Source organism: Equus caballus, chromosome 17 (assembly GCF_041296265.1).
Source record: "Equus caballus isolate H_3958 breed thoroughbred chromosome 17, TB-T2T, whole genome shotgun sequence".
Classification (NCBI taxonomy): domain Eukaryota; kingdom Metazoa; phylum Chordata; class Mammalia; order Perissodactyla; family Equidae; genus Equus; species Equus caballus.
The window spans coordinates 73,299,217-73,320,856 of record NC_091700.1 but is presented as its reverse complement, the minus strand read 5'-3'; the positions used below and the strand labels follow the sequence as shown (position 1 = coordinate 73,320,856).

The window sequence follows — 21,640 nt, the reverse complement described above, 5'->3', positions numbered from 1 at the left end:
TTCATCAACTATTTTGTTTTAATTGTTTTCTAAAATTTTTAGAAATAAGATCTACACATAAATGTTAAGGATGTGGGGAAAGTCACCTCTGGCAAGGCAGCCATCTCCCTGTTTTTACTCTAGCTCTCACCTTTTGAAGTTTGCATCCATCACACCACTCCTCAGCCCCAATCTCCCCAAGGTTCACATCTCAGAGTGAAAGACAAAATGCTCTCATGGTCCCAAGATCACACAAAATCTGCTCCTCCCTCGTGGCTCTCTGAAGTGATATAGAACTCTCCCTTGCCCATTCTGCCCCTGACGCACCGCTCTTCTCACTGTCCTTCAAATGTTCTCAGAGCTTTTGCACTTGTTGCCCTGTCTATCAAGTATGCTCTTTCCTCAGATGTTTGTATGGCACTTTCACTCACTTCCTTTGGGTCTAAAATAACACTCTTTCCACATCCCAGTCTTTTCTATCCCATTTGCTTTATTTGTCTCCATCTCTGGCATACCACCTATTCACTTAAGCTGAAAATGAGGGGCTTAGTTTAATCTAATGACAATTTTTGTCATAGAGTTTTAGAGAATTTTATAAAGACATAGAACCTAGGGAAGTTGTGAAATCATGTTGGCAGAGCTTTTAAATGTTAGGTTCTCACCTGTCTGGGAGAGTTCATGAGCAATCTATGCTAAAGTTGGTAAATGAGTTGAGATTACTTCACATGGCCATGATATAGATGGTTGGCAAGTTTGGGGGTGGCCTAACTGTTATTCAACAGGCAATGGAGTGGATGGTGTTTGGAATCAGAAGAACAGAGTTCAAATGTTAGTGTTGCCACTTCCTTGCTTGTAATGTTGGGTAAGGTCATAAAGTAGTACCAAAGATATTAATAATAGAAGCTTAAAAATAAACATGAATTAATAAGTAAATGAACTTTTTTAAGCCACTTATACTTTTTATTAAAGGGGACCAGAATTTACAATATCTGGCTCATTTAGCTGTAGTGAGGATGAAATAAAATGAGAAAATGCTCTAAAGCTGAAAAATAATCTATATTTTTATATATATTTATAATATTTAATATTTATAATATTTCATAATTAGAAAAGTAATAAAGTAAACATGTAATTGAAAAAAGACTATACAACCTGGTGTGGGTAGAGATACTGGCCAAACATTGATGTGTACAAGTCTAGTCACAATACTTGTGAAAGTATAATGAAGAAGAAATAATAATAGTAAGATTTACCTAGGATTACCATGTGCCAACTACTGAACTAAGAATTTTACAGCATTATCTCTTTGAATAACTACAGCACCCTATGAGTCAAGTGGCTATTATTATTACAAGTTTACAAATGAAGAAACAAAGAGTAACTAGCCAGATTTCACATCTCTTGTAAATGCTTCAACAGTGACTGGAATTGGTAAATTTATTAGTCATTTGGTACTTTACACACTCATACTGATACTGTTAATCAAAATCCATAACAATATATACCCTTCATACGGCCAATTTCTATTTCCTCTTCAAAACTGAAAATATAAAAGGTAAACGAAATTAGTTAACATTTGCTAGGATTCAAAAACAAACATGCAAACTCCTCCACATGAAAAAAAAAGTGTCGTAATGAGTCAAAAAAAAACGTAAGGTCAGGAGTGTTTGTGTAAATTTGGAATAACTACATACAATGGAACACACCGTCAGTGGTGTTTGTAAATTTTATTGCAGGATGTGCATCTTAAGGAATTTGTAACTAAAAGTCCTCAGCAGTTCTGGCCCAGCTGCCCCTTACAGAGCATAATGGTCCTTTGGCCCTCCGGTCCACGAGAAGTCACTACACCACCTGCCAGGCCAGGCCCCCAGGTGCTGAGGGTAGGTCCTCCCACCCCAGTGGTGACCTCCTGCACACAATGCCTTCTTGGGTGCTAAGAGAGGATGATCCATCAATAGAAGTGAGCTTTCTGCTGCTTTAGAATCCATAGAACATCCAAGGAGGTGATTAATTGTCCAGGCCCTAGAAATTACAATGCATCTCTTCTTATGCTCGATTATATGAAACAGCAATAAAAATTGCTGAAAAACTGTGCTTTGAATGAGGTTGAAACCAAACGTCTAGACTTTAACAGAATTGCCACTATCCTCAACTTCTTTTATCATCTGAAAGAAAAGCTCTGCTATGAATAACTTTTAGGTATTACATACATAGATGCTTTTTTGTTTCAATGTGATTTTTAGCTTCAACATTGATGACAAGAAAGAGTTAAATGGTTTTAGGAGGGTGGAAAAAAACGTATTTACTGGGAAAACAGCCATCTGATTGTGACCTAGCTCTTGCATATTAAACAGGACAGTTTTGTCCCTTGTCACATAACTATGGAAAAGCAGGAAGCAGTCTTGGAAGGGAAAAATTAGAGTTGGGAGGAGGCGGGGGTAGGGAGGTCTGGTTTGTCTATGTGACACACTTCTAGCTGGCACTGTGCCCAGAATTTTTTTCATTCCCCTTTGAAAGACAGAGGCTATATAAAAAGCTCTAAAGAAATCAATTTTCTCGAGAAAAGATGCAAGAGACAGGACAGTCAGGGAAAGCCAGGCCCATACTGGCCATGAGACCAGATCAGACTGGGTGACGGATCTAGTAGGTTCTGTGAAAAAGGCCAGAAAGGATAGTGAGATGAGATGCCCAGAGAAGGCACTGACCCTGAGGTCCTTGGAGGATGTGCGGTGGGAGGCAAAGGAAAAAGGCAGCTTTGTGAAGTGGGGGCAGGCAGAATAGTAGAAGAACAAAATGCCCATTACTTTAAACCAGTAATTAATGATCACAAGGAATTGAAGACTTGGAGATTAAAAATAAACGTAGGAATTTACCCTATGGAAACAATGAAATACACACAAATTTTTATGTACAAGGAAATTTGTTGCAGCACTATTGATGATATTGAAAATTTTTAAGTAATCTGTATGTCTACATACACATTTATGATATAGGAAACATATATTACATACACATAGATACATGATATGTATGTGCATGTACACATCATAGAACAATATATTTGTTCTAAAATATATTTTCTACCAGTATTTTAAATCTGAAAAAGTATATTAAATTTAAAATTTCATAAAGTTGCCTTATCATTATATATGTATATACATAAATATATCATACACACGTACACATGTATACACATATGCGAACAGAGAAGAGAAAGAAAAACACATCAAAATAACAATGATTTTCTCTGAGTAATGGAATTGCATATGACTTTAATTTACCTTCTCTATGCTTTTTGATGTTGTTCAGATTTTTTTACAATACTAGATTTCTCCTTTATATTTCATATTTTCTTAATTTTAAATGTCACCTATAACATTTTTTAGTTTTCAATAATACTGAATACTATTAAATAAAACATAAAGTTCTTCTCTTCGATTTCCCCTCATTTCCTCCCTGTACCCTTTTGAGTCACAGCCTTTTGGTGGCATCATATTTATCCATGTTTATTTTTATTTCTTTTATTAGTTACTATGAAGATTATAAATAACATGTTTATATTTTATGCTAGTTTTTCTACATATGCTACTGATCCTCTCTCTACTCGTTATTGCCCTTTTCTGTGCCCTCTGAGGCTAATTTCCATGAGACGCATCTTTTAGGCTCAAATGCCAGCTTCATTGTGGTTGAAGTTGGCCAATAGGAAGCATTACATGGAGATGGGAAGGTGAGAAAAAAGAGAGGCTGACATATTCCATCCCCATTTTTCTCTGCATAGGTCTAGAATCTCTTGCTGATTGGTGGCCCATTCTTGACAGTTTCCACCTGTAATTGATTTCCATTGACCATGTTCTCTCCCCTGGTCCCTTCATCCATCATCCACAGCTTTCTAATGTTTCTGCACACTCAGTACTGTGTCCCTTAACACAGCACATTTAAAACATCTGTAATGAATTCTATTTTCTTCCAAGCCCTGGAATGGCACACTATTTGGTACCAGGAGGGGCCTTAGGGAAGAAAAGGTCTTCAAAGTGGGATTAAAGGATAAGAATGTTATCGGTGAACACAAGAGTGATCCCCTTGTCCAGCATAAATGGGTCATGGGAAATCCTTGGCATGCAGGCATTGTGATTACTTAGAATATCACAATAATGGTGTGGGATAAAGTACCAGTGGAGAGCAAGGCTTTGGGTGATCAAGTAGCTGATGCATTTGACCCAATGACAGCAAAGGTGATGACAAAGATGGTGGGGAAGAGATAGCCATCTCTTACTGGACTGTAAAGATGACAAAATGAAAGAGATAACCTCAGAGACTTCAGCTATCAACTCAAGGCACTTATGGGAAGGCATAAAAGCTTCTATGATAACTTTAAAATCCCTCAGGGAAAGTATGGCTGTATTAGTTTCCCCTTGCTATTGTAACAAATTCCCACTAATTTAATGACTTGAACCAACACAAATTTTTTGTCTTACAGATATGAAGACCAGAAGTCTGCAGTGGGTTTTACTGTGCTAAAATCAAGGTGTGTCAGCAGGGCTGTATTCTCTCTGGAGATTCTAGGGGAGAATGTATTTCCTTGCCTTTTCCAGCTTACAGAGACCACCTAGATTTCTGGTTCATGGCTGCTGCCTTCTTTTTGAAAGACCACGAGTAACATCTCAAATCTCTCTTTCTGACTCTGACCTTGACTTTCATGTTTCTTCTTTCACTTATAAGTACTCTTGTGATTACAGTGGGTCTATCTGGATAATCCAGGATAATCTCTACAACTCAAGATTGTTAACTTAATGACATCTACAAAGTCCTGTTGCCACATAAGGTAACAAATTTACAAGTTTAAGAGCTTTAGAACATGAATATCTTTGGGGGCCATTTTTCTGCCTACCGCAATAGCTAAGGATAAAGCCCCAAATCTAATTACATGGTTAGCAAAATTACAAGACTAGTTAAATGCCTGACTCACCAACTCTTCCAGACCAAGAATAGGCACTGGTTGGAAAGGAATGTGACCCTTAGACTTGGAGTGGGAACACTTGGGCAGACATAGACAAGTCTGAGAAATATTTTTTCCCAAACCTATTGAAGCCACCCTTGCCAGAAGCAGCCACCTCTGCACATGTCTAAGTAAACTATCTCCCTTTCCTTAAAACCTTTAATTAGTTGTGTTCCAAGGAAGGCCTCTTGTCCTTACTTCTTATTCAGATTCCACCACTCCTTGCTGTCTCCAGTTTCATAAAACGTCAGATCCCTGAATGTCCCAGAAGGAGAAAGGATTTGGCACATGCACTATCCAGAGAAAGATAGTGAATTGCGAAAGGGCTTAATAAGAACTTGGTAATATGTATCAACAAAAGTCTGGAGAGTAGATGTGTGAATGATTTCTTATGATAATAGTCAAATATGATGGAATATAAGGTGAGATTTGTTTGAATTAAATCATACGTGCTTTCATTGTGATTCTAGATTCAATGTGTAAATTGGAGTAGCAAGTAGTGGCAGTTTGCTTGGTTAATTGAAGCATAGTTTCAATAACAGCCTCCATTCAATGTGCCTGAGGTACTGGAACCTCCCTGGCTTATAGTAGAGGAGGAAATCCAAAGGATCAGAGAGATGGGAATGTTGAAGTGGATCAAATATATGCAACACATTCAGCAACCATCAACCATATCTGTCGAGGGGGATTCAGAGGAGACTTTCTTCATGAAGACCTGAGGAAACATATTGGTGTGGGGAGTGGCAGCCTTGGTAAAGCTCAGTGGTGGCTGCCCTCTGTAGGCTGGAGATGACAGTGGGAGATGCTGCCACAGAATTGAGCTCGCTGATTGCAGTAGGAACAAGAGAATCCCACAGAGACAGAGACCAAATTGTAGCATTTAACTTTCAGAGATAAGTTGGGAACAATTACCATAACAGAGAGAAGAAACAGTTTCTGGTGTGGAAGGATCATTCGTTGTGGCTAATCACTGTGTCCCTGATGAACTATGTGAGAAAACACACAAGTGTATCCTGAGGAACATGATAAAAAAAAAAAAAAAAAAAAACTACAGGTCTAGTGAGTGGAAAAGTGACTTGAGTCACCATAGTGGAAATTCAAAGCTTTAGACCCAGTTTCTGAACACAAGCCAGGTTATAGACCCTGTGCTCCTTGAGTGAGAGGAAATCTAGGTCCCCTGGAATAAAGACCTGAGATATGACCACCAATTATGTAATTTTCTTGTATTCCTCAGGTAGCTCCCTAGGATTGCTTTGCATGGTCACCTATTTTGATAATGTTTGCTTATTTTTGGATTTCTTTTTTATATATATGCAGTACCTGCACAAGTAATTTTTTCAGAAAGGATGATAGGAAGCATGTCTTACCTTGAATATCTAAATGTGTCTGTAATACGCTCTTACACTTAAAAGCTAGTTTACCCGAATATAAAATTTTGCATCAAAATATTTTTCCCTAGGAAGTTTATTCTTCCCTAAGAACTTTTGAAGACATGAGAATTAATAGCGTTTTTTAGTTGGATGTGAATCTGATTTGTATTAAGTTACAGCTTACTTTACATAATTGATTCACCCAGTTGGCTTAATTCACATACCAAGGCTATCAGCTAAAGAGTTCACCAAGAAGAGAAACTAGCATAAATTTGTATATGATAAGAAATTAAGTACTGTAGCATCTTATGGAGTTCTGGTAAAACTGGTTTATGAGATTTGAAAATGTTAGTTAATAAAATCTTTGTTTACCTGCTACTTGAGAGATTATAAATTATTCCTGTAAGAGAAATCCATAATCAACTGGGGAATTTGCTAATAGTACATATACATTCCCCTCCCTGAAAAAGTCTAATACAGTAGGTCTGGAGGCTGGGCGCTTGCATTTTTAACATGTGTCCCAGGGATTTTGATCTTCTTCAAAGTTTAAGTGCTATTTTCTATGTATTTCCCAGTATAATCTGCCATGTAAGAGGCATTCAGTGAATATTTTTGAGTGGACGGATAAATGAATGAGAATGAATGAATAAAAGCAAATTTAATGGGAAACCAAAGTCTGAGACCCATTGTCTCTGTGAATAATGCTTTATTTCTAAATCTGCAGATTTGATGAACCAATAGAATATGACAAACAGTGCAGAGCAGTAGAGTAGTGGCAAAGATATGTCATCCTCTCTGAATCTCCTTCGTCAACAAAATGGTAGCACTGCTAATGAGGTTCTTATAAGAACTGCTTTAGCGGATTTCCAGCACAGAACAGGCACTAAATAAATGATGGCTGTTACCCCAGAAAATACTTATATCTTATAACTTAGATAGACAAATCAATGTACTTTTGTAACACTGTTGAGTAGTATACGTATCTTTTCACTCAGATATGAAGATCAAAGTCATAAAATGAAATTGGACTCATGCTAACCTGAGCATATTATTTTAACGACATTAACTTTCTTCACTATAACACTGCCTCTTTAGTGCTAGCTGATATAGAAAGCAAGAAATAGGCTTGTGAGGAAAAAAAAAAGACACACTCTCATGAGATTTAGCTCCCTTTTGCTTTTTCACATTTTCTACAGTGAGTGCTTATTAATTATGATGAGAAAAGTGTTTTTAAAAAACTTAAGAGACTCAGCTCAAATGCAACCCCCACTCAGAAGACTTCTCTAGACTTTCCAGCTTGTATTCAAATAACCCCACATATTTCCTGATCAAGACTTGGGGGGATCTTTGATAACAAGCACTTAGTTCTCTTCAACCCTGCATTCCCCCCACCTTCACAGGGCCCACCCCAGGGCTGAGGATGAAGAATCCAGTCCAGGAAGAAGTGTGCATGCAAAACAAAAAGAGCACACTCCCCTAGATTAAACACACCCAAGATACTTTGTCCTGAATTTTAAGCAGCACATGTGACCTGGTCCATTCTTGTTTCAAGTTCAAAGGCATGGAGCTGATCCTGTGGGTTAGCAGCTCGCATATCTTTCAAGAGCTGCTTGATAACCTCAGCTGTGGAAGTTCTGCATTTCTGGATGTGCAACTCCATCTTTGGGTTTTCTAGCAGCATCTCACCAATAGGGATGATCTCAGTCCCCGGTTTGATATAGGTCCCCAGGAGCCCCCAAAGGAAATTCCTAGTTAAGCTCCAGAACCCAAATAAGCAATGGGAGGGAACAAGTGTTTGAAGATGGATTCTAGTAAATTGACAAAAATATCAGGAAGTGATATCATAGCAGATGCTTTAGGTTGCGACAATTGGAGAGAGTCAACCTCAACGTGAAAGATTTGCCCGTGTCCTCCTTAGGAATTTAACCTCGTCGTTATTCATGATAAGCTATTGAGCAAATAGTCATAGGCTCGGACATCTGGCATCTTGGAAACAAAGAGTTTCCCAGAGTTTAATTGAAGAACTGAAAGATGCAATGTAATCTTAATAGTAAAACTCTGAGATAAAAGAATGGGTCCCAAAGGTCAAATTTTGCTGAAAAAGAGAAATATGCAAATCTTATGTAGTTTACAATACAAACCACCTGGAGAAATATATGAAAAAATTCATATTACTAACTCACAGGCACGAGGACACTTGTCCTAGAATTTTTTAATATTTTTGTTGTTTCATATAAGATAACATTGGATAAGCTATCTTACTAACTCTAAAATAATGTGTGATCTCAGCTTTGTTGTCTCTCCATATGGGTGGTAATAAGACCTAATATACCAAAATGGAATCTAAACTGTTAGAAGACTGGTTACATAGGGAAGGCAAATGTCCACAAGGACAGCAAGTCCGTGGGTATCCTTATTCAGTCATGAGGGGCTACTTCAGGCTGTGTTGACACCTTACATATAAAATATGAACAAACATGTGGGAGGATGGAAAAAATCACATGCTGCTTTGTGTGATTTTTCCAAGGTGATGAAGTCTAAAGTCCCCCAAAAGTATCTGGGGAATAGAAAGATTGGAAACTGATAATTTGGCCGATTATAATACAGGCTTCATAGAGAGAAGAGAGAACTTTGGCCTATCATTCAGGGTTTTGGAGGGTGAGGGCACTGGCCTAACCCCAAAGCTTCACATACTTTTATATTGTTGACCATAGAGAAAATAATATGGCCTGGGTTGTTTTTCTATTACAAATTTAGTGGAGTCTGTAGGGGAAGCTTTACTATAAAATGAAAGGGAGGTTCTGACCCCTCATCAGAGTAACTGTAGGGACAGTTAGTGCCAGGATCGAGGCAGAGAAGACCACTCAAACAAGAACAGAGTACAGCAAATCCTCCCTGGCAAGTAGAATATTCTGGAAGTAAAAGCAAGTCTTCAGAGCTTAGGATCACTACTTCACTCCTGCATTGATTTGTCCTTGTGAGTAAGGAAGCAAGGTAAACTGCTACAGAGGCTTCAGGTTTAGCTTAGAGGGAGCATTTTATTCAGAAAACAATGCCTCTGAAAACCCTTCGGTTTGCCAGCCTGAGACTCACAAACAACAAGACTGAATGCATCTACAAGTAGAAGCTCTTGGTTCCAATTCACTGACAAGCTTCAAGCACATGTTTGAGGCTTACTGTTTCACCACGGATCTACAACAGCTCACAGCATACATTCTATTATGTCATGTTTGGGTGCTCTGCCAACTCTAGGTTCAATGGCCTGAGAAAAGTAATATAGATACTGATGCTTTGTCCTTGGTCTCAAGCTTCCCACAGAGGGGATAATATAAACTGTAATCAATGAGAGAATTAAAATTAATGTCACAATAGGGAGCGCAAAAATAATCTGGAACATTTTCTAAAGGCTGTACCACTAATGGCAATGAACTAATCCTCAGGGCTATACTGAACAATCAGTTAATGAGCGAAACTGACATACAGATAGTTCTGCTTATGACGGAAGATCTCAAAAAGTAGAGATTAGCTAACAAAAGTAATATTATTCTTAGGGGAATAACAGACATGACAAATGGATCCAGGGTAAATTTTATGAAATCAATGAATGCTGTTCTAGAGCTATAGTTCCCTATTTATGAGAGATCTTCACAGTAACCTTGATTACGGAGACTGCATTCTGGATTATGTGTCTAACATAACCTATAGATCTCCCAAAATAGAAAATATAAATAAAATATGCCAGGCATTTTTCCAGATACATGCAATTAACATTTAAGTGGAATAGGCAGCTCATCTGGCAAACATGATGTATAGCAAACTTCTATTAAACTAGTGACAAAAATGTAACCTAAATATACTTTTGCAAAAAAAAAAAAAATGGGGGAATGGAAGAAAGAGGGAAAGAAAGAAGGAAGGAAGAAGAAAGAAGGAAAGAAAGAAAAGAAATGGTTTCCTCATTAAATTGAAAAATCTAGGGATAATACCTTTTTCCTCTGCGTTGGCTCCATTCTCTGGCAGATTTTAGCAATGATAAAATGTCTGCCAGCAGTTCCAGAAACTCTAGTTAAAAGTATGACTTCTTTCTCAAGTGCTCTAATGAAAGTTCCAAACCTGAGACTCATTGGCTTCATGGAGTCTCACTGCCATCTCTGAACTGCTGTGGCTGGAGGAATGGAACACTCTGTCTGAGCCTGGAACATGTTCATCCATCTGGATGCAAGGGGGTAGGGTAAACATAAAATTAGAATGAGTAAGGAAAATCAGGGAACTGTTACTAATAAAAGACAGAACGGACGTTATGCAGGCAAAAAGATTTTTCTGCTGAAGTGTGTGTAGATTTTGTACCTCGACAAGGGAACAGAAATAACATGAGCACAACATCTTAGCCTTGGTCTTTTACAATAAGCTAATGTGCCTGTCCTATTCCTTACTCATCTACCAATCAAATGATACCAACTCCTGCCTCCTCCTCACTCATCCTTCTTCCATCAAGAATGGGTCATTGTCAAAGGCGAGAAATGTTATTTGGCCTCAATCCTGATGGGTAGAGAGTTTTCGGTGCAAAGTTAAACCTGTAGTCAATAGTGGTGGGATCTGCTCCCACACATTTGGCAGGTGAGACCAGTCTGGGGCCAGTTCCATTTGGTAACTGCCTGAGGAGGTGACATTACATTGGGATTCAGGGCAAAAGCCACATGATGATGAAGAATATGCCTTCGGCTGGCCTCAACCTCTGTGCCTATATCTCTCAGGCACATTGCATTTGGAGCAGTGTGGGTTGAAGGAAGTATTCAGATGGTTGATATCCTGCGTCCTGGCCCAAACACCGTCTCTTTTCACCCTTTAACATGATTTACATTTGGCTTAGTTTCTGCAGATCTTATACATTAGGGGAACTTGAAATTAGGAGGCAACTGCTGCAAAAGAAAGAAAGAGTCTCAGACTTTAGGAAAGGGCTCGGATGTTTATATAAACCTGCGAGAGCAGCTGTGCCTGCTGAGTAATATCCCACATGCAGCAAGCAGGATCTGGTGTTAGTGGGGACAGGGATTTATTTCTCCTTCCAGACAGGATCTCTTGGGACCTCTAAATGGTAAAAGCAGTGAACTTCCATATGGGCTAAGGTAGGCCGTAAGCAGTCTCTGCATATGGGGTTTTTTGGCCGTGAGCCTCCTCACCTTACTTTGAACTCTGTATTTCCTTTCCTTTGCCAGCTGTAACCTACATCCTGGATCAACGATGGATTTGTGGACTAAACTGGGGAATTCTTGTAGCCTGCTTGAAATATCTCTGAAGCATCCATTCCATCACCGGTCAGTCCATTAGATAAACCTTCATCTCTGAGCTCTTACAGGGGATGGTCAGAGAGAGATGTGAAAAGAAAACATGCGTTAATATGCATGACTTGACCACAGAATATCTAAGGCCAACCCGGCTTCATTCTTTTCTGTTAGAGATCACGCAATACATTTGGTAATCCCCAATTTGGTGGCACGTTTCAGACACCTCTTTTGTGGGTTCAGTCACGCTGAGTCAAAGATTTCATCACTTGAACTATACTACTTCTTCTTGGACTCAGAAAGATGAATAGAAGCTGCTGGGGGAGGGGGAAATCAGTAATGATTAATTTAGACTACATTTAACGAATAAAATCAAAGTAATAACAGTTGAAACATTGATATGTATTGCTCACATAAGAAATTTCCAAAGACACTTAGTCTAGGGCAGGTTTGTTGGTTCCTGGCCCATCAGGCACCCAGGTTTCTTCTCCTTCTGATCTATCATCCAACAACATGACACCTGTACTTGAGATTTACTTCATAATTTAAAAAGGCCACTGGAGCTCCAAGCATCAATTTGGCATTTCAAATAACAAGCAGGAGGAAGAATGGAAGAATAAAAATGCTCATCTTCCATGTAAGTCAATTCCTTTTAAGTGCTTTTCCTAATTTTACTTGTGAGTATTTAGTCACACAGCCTCTAGCAGCAGTCTCTGGGTTAGTGCAAACCCAGAGTCTCCAGCACAGGAAGCAATCCCACATCCCTTCAAGCCCTGCTTTTCTAGTTCTCTGATAATCTTCTCCCCCACCAGTAATATCAACATCCCCAGTTCACTAAGAAATTGCTATTAAGACCATCGGGTTAAAGGAGAGAAACAAAAGCTGGGGAGAATATTGATCTCTAAGAGGAGTTTAAGATATAACTCAACTTCCTCCTCCTCATCCCAACATTCTTCTTCCCTTCTTCTCCACGAATTTGTCAATATCAACAGAAAAGAGAATTTATTGGGCCACAGTACTAACATTGGGTCTCTCATTTGACGAAGATAAAGATGAATCTTTCACACCTGATGAGTATATATTTTCTCTATGCTCTCTCTCATAGAGTTAGTCTACTAACTAGAATAATCTAGGCCGTTCTGCCAATCAACAGCCAATTTGCTTTAAGATTCACACTGCCTCTCCCCTGCTTTGCTATATATCGCTGGAACTACATTCCACAGCTCCCCTTCCCTCTGGATTCTTGATGGGAGAAGTCAATGGGAAGCCTTGACACGTAGGTAACTAAAGGAAGAGAAGGAAGAATGGTAGCTATCCTATCATCTTTGTTCTCTGTTGCATCTCTTTCTAGTTTCCACCAGATAGTCCTTCCCTCTGTTGTTACAGTTTCCATAAGGCAGGTCTCCCTGTGGTTCTAGGTATCATTGTATGGCCTTGGCTTCTGGGTAAATACCATCTTCTCCTATTGTCTCTCTATTCCAAGGGTAGCATCTTCTTGTTCTAGCTAATCTTGGGATTGCCTTACTGTCTCTGGTTTGCTTTGTCTACTCTTACATCATCTGTGCACCCAATTTCTTGCAGTAAATGTACTTAATTTGGACAATCTGAACTGCTTTCTGGCAAGTTCTTCACTAATAAAATTATGCTGCAAAAATCAACAAGTCCCCAAATCTCAGTAGCTTAATGTATACAATCTTGTTTCTCACTCACATAGCGCTGATGCAGAGTATCCACCTTCCAAATGCTGATTCAAGGGTCCAGGTGACTTGTATTTTTAAGTATAGTATTTGGAGCATTTGGCTTCTACATTACTGCAGCAAGGGAAGATAATGAATAGAGAAGTCAAATTTACTCTTGTTTGCTTGATCCATAAGTAATATATGTTAAGTCTGCTTCAGGCCATTGGCCAAGACTAGTCATATGGCTCAACATGATTACAAGAGATGCTTTAAAATGTACCTCCTCTTGGATATTTCTATACGTGTATGTACATATGTATATGTATACATACACATGCATACATACACACAGGGATAAAGAAATATGATTTTGGTATTCTCATTGAGCATAAAGGAGATAAGGTAAGAAAGGTACAAGATTTAGGTAACTTGGATTATTAATTCAGGGCAAGTATGTTCACCTATATCTGTATCTCAAGAATGTATCTTTACACTTGGCAATGGTTAACCACTTCAACTAATATTTTTTTACATATTTGTCACCAAACATACAACGTTTTCCACAGTAGAAATGTTGTAGAATTACCTTCCAGTGTAGGGAAAAATGACATCTATTTTCTTATCACATCTGCTCTCATTCCCTCTCTCTACTCCAGCTTGTTGAAAAGTGCATGTGAAATCTGCGTAACACTCACCCCTGGAGATACGTCATGATTTTTCTGAGGACAAAGCAAACAACCTTATCCAAGTTCATAAAGTAATTATCATTCCAGGTTTTTAAGAAGTTTAAAACTCTGAAACCATAAAATAAATGTTAATAGAAAATAATAAGTGCATATAGTTGAATAAACTCCAGACACACTCAAATAAAAAGTTCCCCAGAACTCCATTCATGAAAACTTTTCCTTGTCTTCATCCTAAGGTTTAGAGCTTTCTCAAGGAGGCCCCTCAGTTGCAGTATTTCTCCTTTGTAATGATGGGTTATATCTCTTCTATAACTTTTCTTCTGTGTATTATTCTATTGATATTGGGGGTTAAAATTTACATATGAACAAGATAAGCACACTAGATCAATATATTACATTGTCTGACATAAATCAATACAACAAGGACCATTAACCCCAGTATAATACCAGAATTACACCCATTAAACATTTTTGAGGTTTTAAAAAAGAATGGATAAATTAAATTGAAATTAATGTATAAATTTTAAAAATACTTGAGCTTGCTCTTCATTTGTTTTTTATTTCATTTGTGAGGGAAGTCAATGTGTGTACAGAAAGCAGACTCATTTAATACTTCCTTATGTAGTATCTACAATGTGCCAGACACTGCCATATGTACTTAAAGTATAGCAAGGAATAAGATGGACATGTTTCCTGCTCTCAGGAATGTTATATTTCAGTGAAGGATGTAGACAATGAAAATAAGAGGCTAGTCAAGATCTTTTTGAGGAAAAAAGAAAGGTCAGTGTGGCTGGAGCATATGAGCAAAATTTAACATGGTAAGATTGTAAATGTGGACACATAAGATTACATGTGGCCCGATACTTAGGAAAAAATGTTGGATTTTATTCCCAATGGGAAGGCACTGGAGAGTTTTAAGTATAACTTAAAAAGCCGCTTGGTTTTTAAAAAACCCCTTGGTTGCTGTGTACAGAGTGGTTTTGAATAAGAAAGAGCAGAGGCAGAGAGACCACGCAGGCAGCTACTAGCAGTTGTCCAAGTGGGAGGTGATTAGAAGTGTTCTAGATTGCAAAGTCTTTTCACGTTTAAATATCACACACACAAAAAAGAACAAAGTAGATAGGGGAAATAATTATCTACTCCTTTGAATCATGGAAAAGTTATGGTATTGAAAGGTCAAAGTTAAGTCAGGATTCAAGCTTTTTTGCATCCAAATTTAGAAGATTATTCCCTCCATTTTATCCTCAGGAAAAGAATGGGAATAGTTGTATATAAGTAAAATCAAAGCTTGTTATATAGGTTGAACGCTATTGTATAGGCTTAATAAACTTTGAAACATTTTATGAATCGTAATATGTTATATGCAAAGCATTGTGTGACAAGGGTGAGGCTTCTATAATCACTGGGGGGTACACTTCCACTGAAAGTCTTCAGATTTACGCTACCCTGAGTGGATATGGGTCTCCGACGAGATCTAATCGAGTGATGCCATCTCGACCTCCCCTGCCGGTGGCACTGTCCCATTCCCCTCTGCCATCTAATATAGATGAGCATCTGCTCTCACTTCAACTCATATTCTGGCAAAAGAGAGTCATATCGTCCCTGTTCGCTGCTGCTCCTGATTCACAGTGGCGTTGTAAGGAGGAAAGAGTTTCAGTATAATGACTTATTTAACAACTAACGTTTTTTCCTGGATTTGGGGTGGGAATGGGAATTACTGTAAAAGGGAATGAAGGATGTTACTGGGATGATGAAAATGTTCTAAAATTGGATATGATGATGATTACACAACTTGATAAACTGACTAAAAATCATTGAATTGTATAATTAGTGGGTGAATTTATGGTATGTAAATTATACCTCAATAAAGTTGTTTTTTAAAAAAGAAACCTAACAGAAAGGTACCTCAATTTATCTGAACATTTGAGAATCAAATGAGAGGCAGAGATTTACAAATTGAGAATATTTTTTCAAAATTGAGAAAGTTTCTCTCAAAGCAGTTTAGTTTTTTAGAAGAAAAAAATGCTTTTAAACAAACATTAAACTACGTGTGAATAATTAAAGATTCGTGAATAGATATAAAGTATTTACTTCTGTTCCTGAAATTTTCAAATGTATCACTTCTCATTATTTACTTCAATGATAGAGCTTATGTTTTTAGATTAAAAAATTATTATTTTTGTATCTTAAAAATAGTGAATAAAAGTATTGGGTTCATTTAAATCCAGAAGTTCATTTTCTGCTTAAGCCTAATGTAACTCGCTCATTACCTGATTAAATATTGAAAGGCGTTTCTCGAAAGAAGGTAATAATAACAGTAATAAAGTGATCATTTTCAAAGCCTACTCCTACTTTGTGGCATGCTTCATGCTAATCATTTTACATAATGCTAATTTTAACCTTTACAACAACCTTATTAAGTTCCTTTATTGGAGTATTCCCATTTTAAGGCTAAAGAAATAGAAAGTCGGGGCTGGCCCCGTGGCCGAGTGGTTAAGTTTGCAGGCTCCGCTGCAGGCGGCCCAGTGTTTCGTTGGTTCGAATCCTGGGCGCGGACATGGCACTGCTCATCAGAGCACGCTGAGGCAGCGTCCCACATGCCACAACTAGAAGGACCCACAACGAAGAATATACAAAACAACTATGTACGGGGGGCTTTGAGGAGAAAAAGGAAAAAATAAAAAAATCTTTAAAAAAAAATCTATAAAAAAAAAAGAAATAGAAAGTCAAAGAATAGTGGTTCAAAAATAAGTTCTAAAATTCACACAATTAATTAAAGCTGAGACTTGAACCTAGTCATCATGCCCACACTTTATCCATTAAACTATACTGTTCTTTTTAGTAGGAAAGTGTAGGGGATATATTCTCTCACATCTACCTTATGGTCAATTACAGGTATATGACAGTCATACATCTCAGAAATTGCCTTAAAAGTAATGAATTCATATCTTTTCTCTAATTGGATTGCATCATTGTGAATTTTAGAAAACTTGAAGGTGAAACTGTTAAACTCCTGTTGCAAATCCTTCGGAGATAGTAAGAAATAGACATGGTGCTAAAAGATAGAGTGATCATGAATTTATTGTACAAACTAGGACTTTATTAATAATTTTTCTAGGACAAAAAGCATAAATGAAGACTATTTTGAACAAACTGGGACATATGATCATCTTTCCCAAAACTAGAGATATAAATATGCCACACAAGGAAAAGACTAATGATATTATGTCTCAAACTATAACCCAGGCAATTTTGACATAAAATGCCAGATAATAAATACAGAAAAGATTATTAACTAGATTATTAGTGAGGATAAACAAAAGTTCCCAAAGACCAAGTTGTGCAATTCCAACTGTACCTCAGATATCAGCTGAGGTCACACTGCTCCCTTAATGTAAAGATATATTTTGTACAATCCATAACTTTGTGGAAAATCTCAAGCATTCAACAAGTTTTTTGAGTATGCCAGAGTTTACACTATCTTGATCATCTCAGGATTCAGGTTTTTGACTCCAAACTTCTACCTACCAAGATCATTTTTCTTTCTTTACTTCTCAAAGTAATGCTTTATCTCCACACTGGAAGCCATGCAAATAGAGAACTCAACGTTTTTTCTTAGTTTTAACCAAAATAAGCTAACAAACACAAAAATCAAGCTTGCAAACACACACACACACACACACACACACTACTACTAGTTGTGTGTAGAGCAGACACTGAACGCAGGAGAGCAGAAAGGAATTTCCAGAAGGATATGAAGAAAAGAATTGGATAAGAATACCTGTCTAGACTGATTGTGCCCCTTATGGCTTGTAGAATCTTGGTCACATACTTGTAAAATGATGGTACCACCTCACATAGTTGTAATAAAGAATTAATGAGATAAGGCATGTTGCATTAGCACAATGACTGGCCACAAAGTAAAAGTCCAATAAGTATTAGTTATCAATATTATTGCATTGGAGTTAAGAAAGCAAACAGATTAAAACTTAATATCTATGCACAGAAATCCTTTGGCCTGTTTGCAATGACATTAGACCATCTCCTCTTTTCTCTATGTACCTACACTAATCAATCTCTTCTTCCCCTTCTCTGCACTAAGAGGAGAAAAAAAAAAATCTAATGCAAAGCAGTTCTATTTTCTTCAGCATCTACTGACAAACCAAATTCTGAAATTTTTCCTGCTCATTCTAAGATCTAACTAAAGCTTAGAATCATACAAATATTTGTGAGGACCCAATTAAGTGTGCAGACAGAACATCATCTCAGTCTGGCTATAGAGGAGGTAGAAAAGGATTTCTTTTTTCCAGTTACATAATCTCATTTCCTGTCTGAGCAAGATTCCTGGATTGATGTGAGCAAGATTCATGTTCACAGAAAGAGTTCAAAAGTCAGCTATTGCAATGCCTTATTCTATGATTGCACATGAAGAAGAAAAAGGTAACTAAATGATATTATGTTTTAGTAAATTCATTGCTGTTTGAGTCTATCTAAAGAACATAATGACAAAATTGATTTTTACCTAATAGTGGATTTTTGGATATTGAGCTGTTGGCTTTAAGCATATTTGAGAACTCAGACTACTTCAAGATTTGGATGAATATATCAACCAAAAGAATATACTAATAAGAATACATATTCAGATAGGTAAATGAATATATCTATAGATAAATTTATCTATTAAAAAGTTCACACAAGATACACACACACACATACACACATATGTTTTTTTTTCAGGTGATTCAAAGAACACATGAAACTCATGAGGGCTCATAAACTGCAACCGAAAGCCCTTGATCAAAAACAAATCAAGAAATGAACAATGAACTGCTTTGGTTCTGTCAATGTCATAGCAGATGCAGTACAGAAAACAGCCTGAGCCCAGTTTTTACATATTTGAGTATCAATACAACCAAGTAAATATTTGAAATGCAGAACAATGTTAACTTTCAGTCATTCATAAATATTGTCAACAGGATGTTCTAAGAGCCACCTAATGATCAGGCTAAAAGATACAGGAATGGACAATAGCTACCAAAGATCATTAATATACTGGTATTCTCAAACGAGGCCCAACACCTAGATATAAATTTGTCCTGTGAGGTTGGACCAAAACATACATGGGTGGTACCACAATATTATATAACAACACAACATAACTTTTGAGTCCACTGCACTTGCATTCAAACCCTAGCTCTGCCACTCGATAGCTATGAGAACTAAGCTAAACAGTTTAACCTCTCCCAGCTTCGGTGTACTAATCTGAAACACTGAGGTCACGACCTCTACAAGTCATAATGTTAAGATGAGCAAAAGAAATGACACATGTCAAAAAAAATCGTACTGTTGTCTGGTACTTAAGTTCTCAATAAACTACTGTTGTTTTTAAAAACAAGCATTTAAATTCCTAGGCCATTGTAAAACTATTGCAATGTACATTATTGTGATTACAAAATATAAATATATGTATAATGTATATTATTACACTTATAAAATGTTTTCCTTTGAGGAAAAATACTCAGTAATGTTCTGCTAAATCACTGAATTCAGACAGTTGTGGATTTAGGGCAAGGACTGGAAAAGCTTAGTCAAGACAGGGAAGAAGCGTTATTCAGAACAAATCTATGAGTCAAAACTAGATATGGGTAACCACATACAGCTCGAGGGTCAGGAAACACTAAGGGTCAGAAGCCAGACAGACTAAGGAAAAAATGATGTGCATGGATATCAGAAGGTAGGGGAAGAAGGTAGTTTCAGTGTTGGTTGAGAAAAAGCATTTTGAATAAGTTGACTAGGAGAAGGTGAAGCAAACAGAAGAATAGATTTGAAGTGACAATGACCAAAATGATCTTGATTACCAAACAATCCTTGCTTCAGTCAGAGAGTTCTTATATGCTTCCTGGTAAGGATTCATTCATCCCCAAGTATGTCCTGAAATAGAAGCGTAGATCTACAGTAAGTGACAGGACTGAGGACAAGGAAAGAGAGAGAACTGATGACAAGCCACACCAGCACAGGGGATGATGACTCATGCTGTGAAGGCAGCAAGCTCTTCTTTTAATAACTAGTGAGCATCTGGTAGCTTCTCTCTTGCCTTAAAATACTTCCTCAAAAAACTCTTCACTCCTAGAGGCATTTATTTCATTTACCTTCTTACTCTGTGGTCAGTTCAGAATATCAATGCTGACATAGTCATTCCATTTGTTGTTTTAATCAACGCTCAAAATGAATAGGACATATCTTTTGGATTTCAAAGTTGTGTGTGATAATACAAAGGAAGACATACATCCTAAATGTGACAAAATATTATACTTGATTCTATCAAAATATACCCTACTTGCTCTAGCACTTGGATAATTTTAATATATTGTGAAAATACAAAAGCATAAAAGAATGGATCAATGGAAAGCTAGTTAATATAGCTTTGAAATAGAATATTATTTTCATAGAAAGGAAAGTAATAAAGTATGTAATTCAGTTGACATTTTGTGTACATTGCCTTCCTCATTTTTTCTCTCACCACTATTTCACTAATTTCTTAGAGAACTCATTTATCCCATCTGTAGTGTACTATAGTGTAGATGCCCAGTCTTGAAATGAAGGAATAAAAAGGGCAGTAACTTGGAAGTCAGGAGAACTTCTTTCAACTTTCAACTTTGCCATTTGCCGATATATGACCACGGGAATTTCACTTAACCTCTATGCTTCTCAGTTCTTCACATACAAAATAAGGGAAAATCATTCCGTTGATATTTGAGATCCTTTATAGCTAAAAGAGAGAAAGAAGAAGGAGGAGGAGGAAGGGGAGAAGAAGAAGAAAGAAAAACTTGGTTAATATTGTCTCAATCATTTAATTGCCTATTTACTAAAGCATACTCTTAGTGCTATAATTTTTTAACCGCACTTTCCTTTTCTCCTAAAAGGAATCTTTGTTTTCTGATATATACAGCTACCTCTCTTTCCAAGTTTTCTTGTCTTAAAAATTATGACTGAGCTGGACATTCTGATTTAATGGCTGATAAAACTGAGCTTGAGATATAAAATAATTCACCAAAGGCAACAGGATTAAATCCCATCAGTGATAACATGTGTATGTATAACTAAATATTTTTTGTGTCAATAATCACCTTATCTAATTTTTTAGTAAAGATACTTAAAACACAGATGTAGTTCTACATATTTCAGTGTAATTTTAACACAGTCTATTTATTATGTTAAAGAAAGTACTTGGACAGCTAGCATTTGTTATAGCAGGATTTTCCCTGTAAAGTCAGAAGATTGAATGCAGGAAATAAATTATCAACCAGTTAGTGTGCATTTTTTTCCAAGTCATACTCATAACTTCCCTAGCTGTCATTTCATATAACCATACTTTACCTGTAAATTAAGCTCTCCTTTTATCAAACTCAGCTGGGGGTTATTATATCAGCTTTAATACCTCTCTAAAAATGGTACTAAATGTGGATTTATATCACAAATGGAAAATCTGAGAGTGAAGGACATTTTCCATGCGGCAGTCTCATAAAACTATCACTTTTAACAAACAACTTGAATTCAAGAGAAATTTGCAAAAATCTTTTAAGCACATTCATGGTCTTAGGAGGAAGTGCTAATATGGAGTCTGTCTGCTCTGCTGCAGCTGCTTGATTTA

General features: G+C 37.1%; 1 long non-coding RNA gene across 1 annotated transcript; it reads right to left on the bottom strand.

The window, feature by feature from the left end:
• Window positions 1–7,038: 7,038 nt before the first annotated feature.
• Window positions 7,039–14,022, bottom strand: LOC138918545 (uncharacterized). Its single transcript, XR_011428035.1, has 4 exons — window positions 13,890–14,022; window positions 13,335–13,435; window positions 11,523–11,691; window positions 7,039–10,554 (listed from the first exon to the last, which is right to left on the bottom strand). It is a non-coding gene; the product is annotated as an uncharacterized lncRNA (long non-coding RNA).
• Window positions 14,023–21,640: the final 7,618 nt, after the last annotated feature.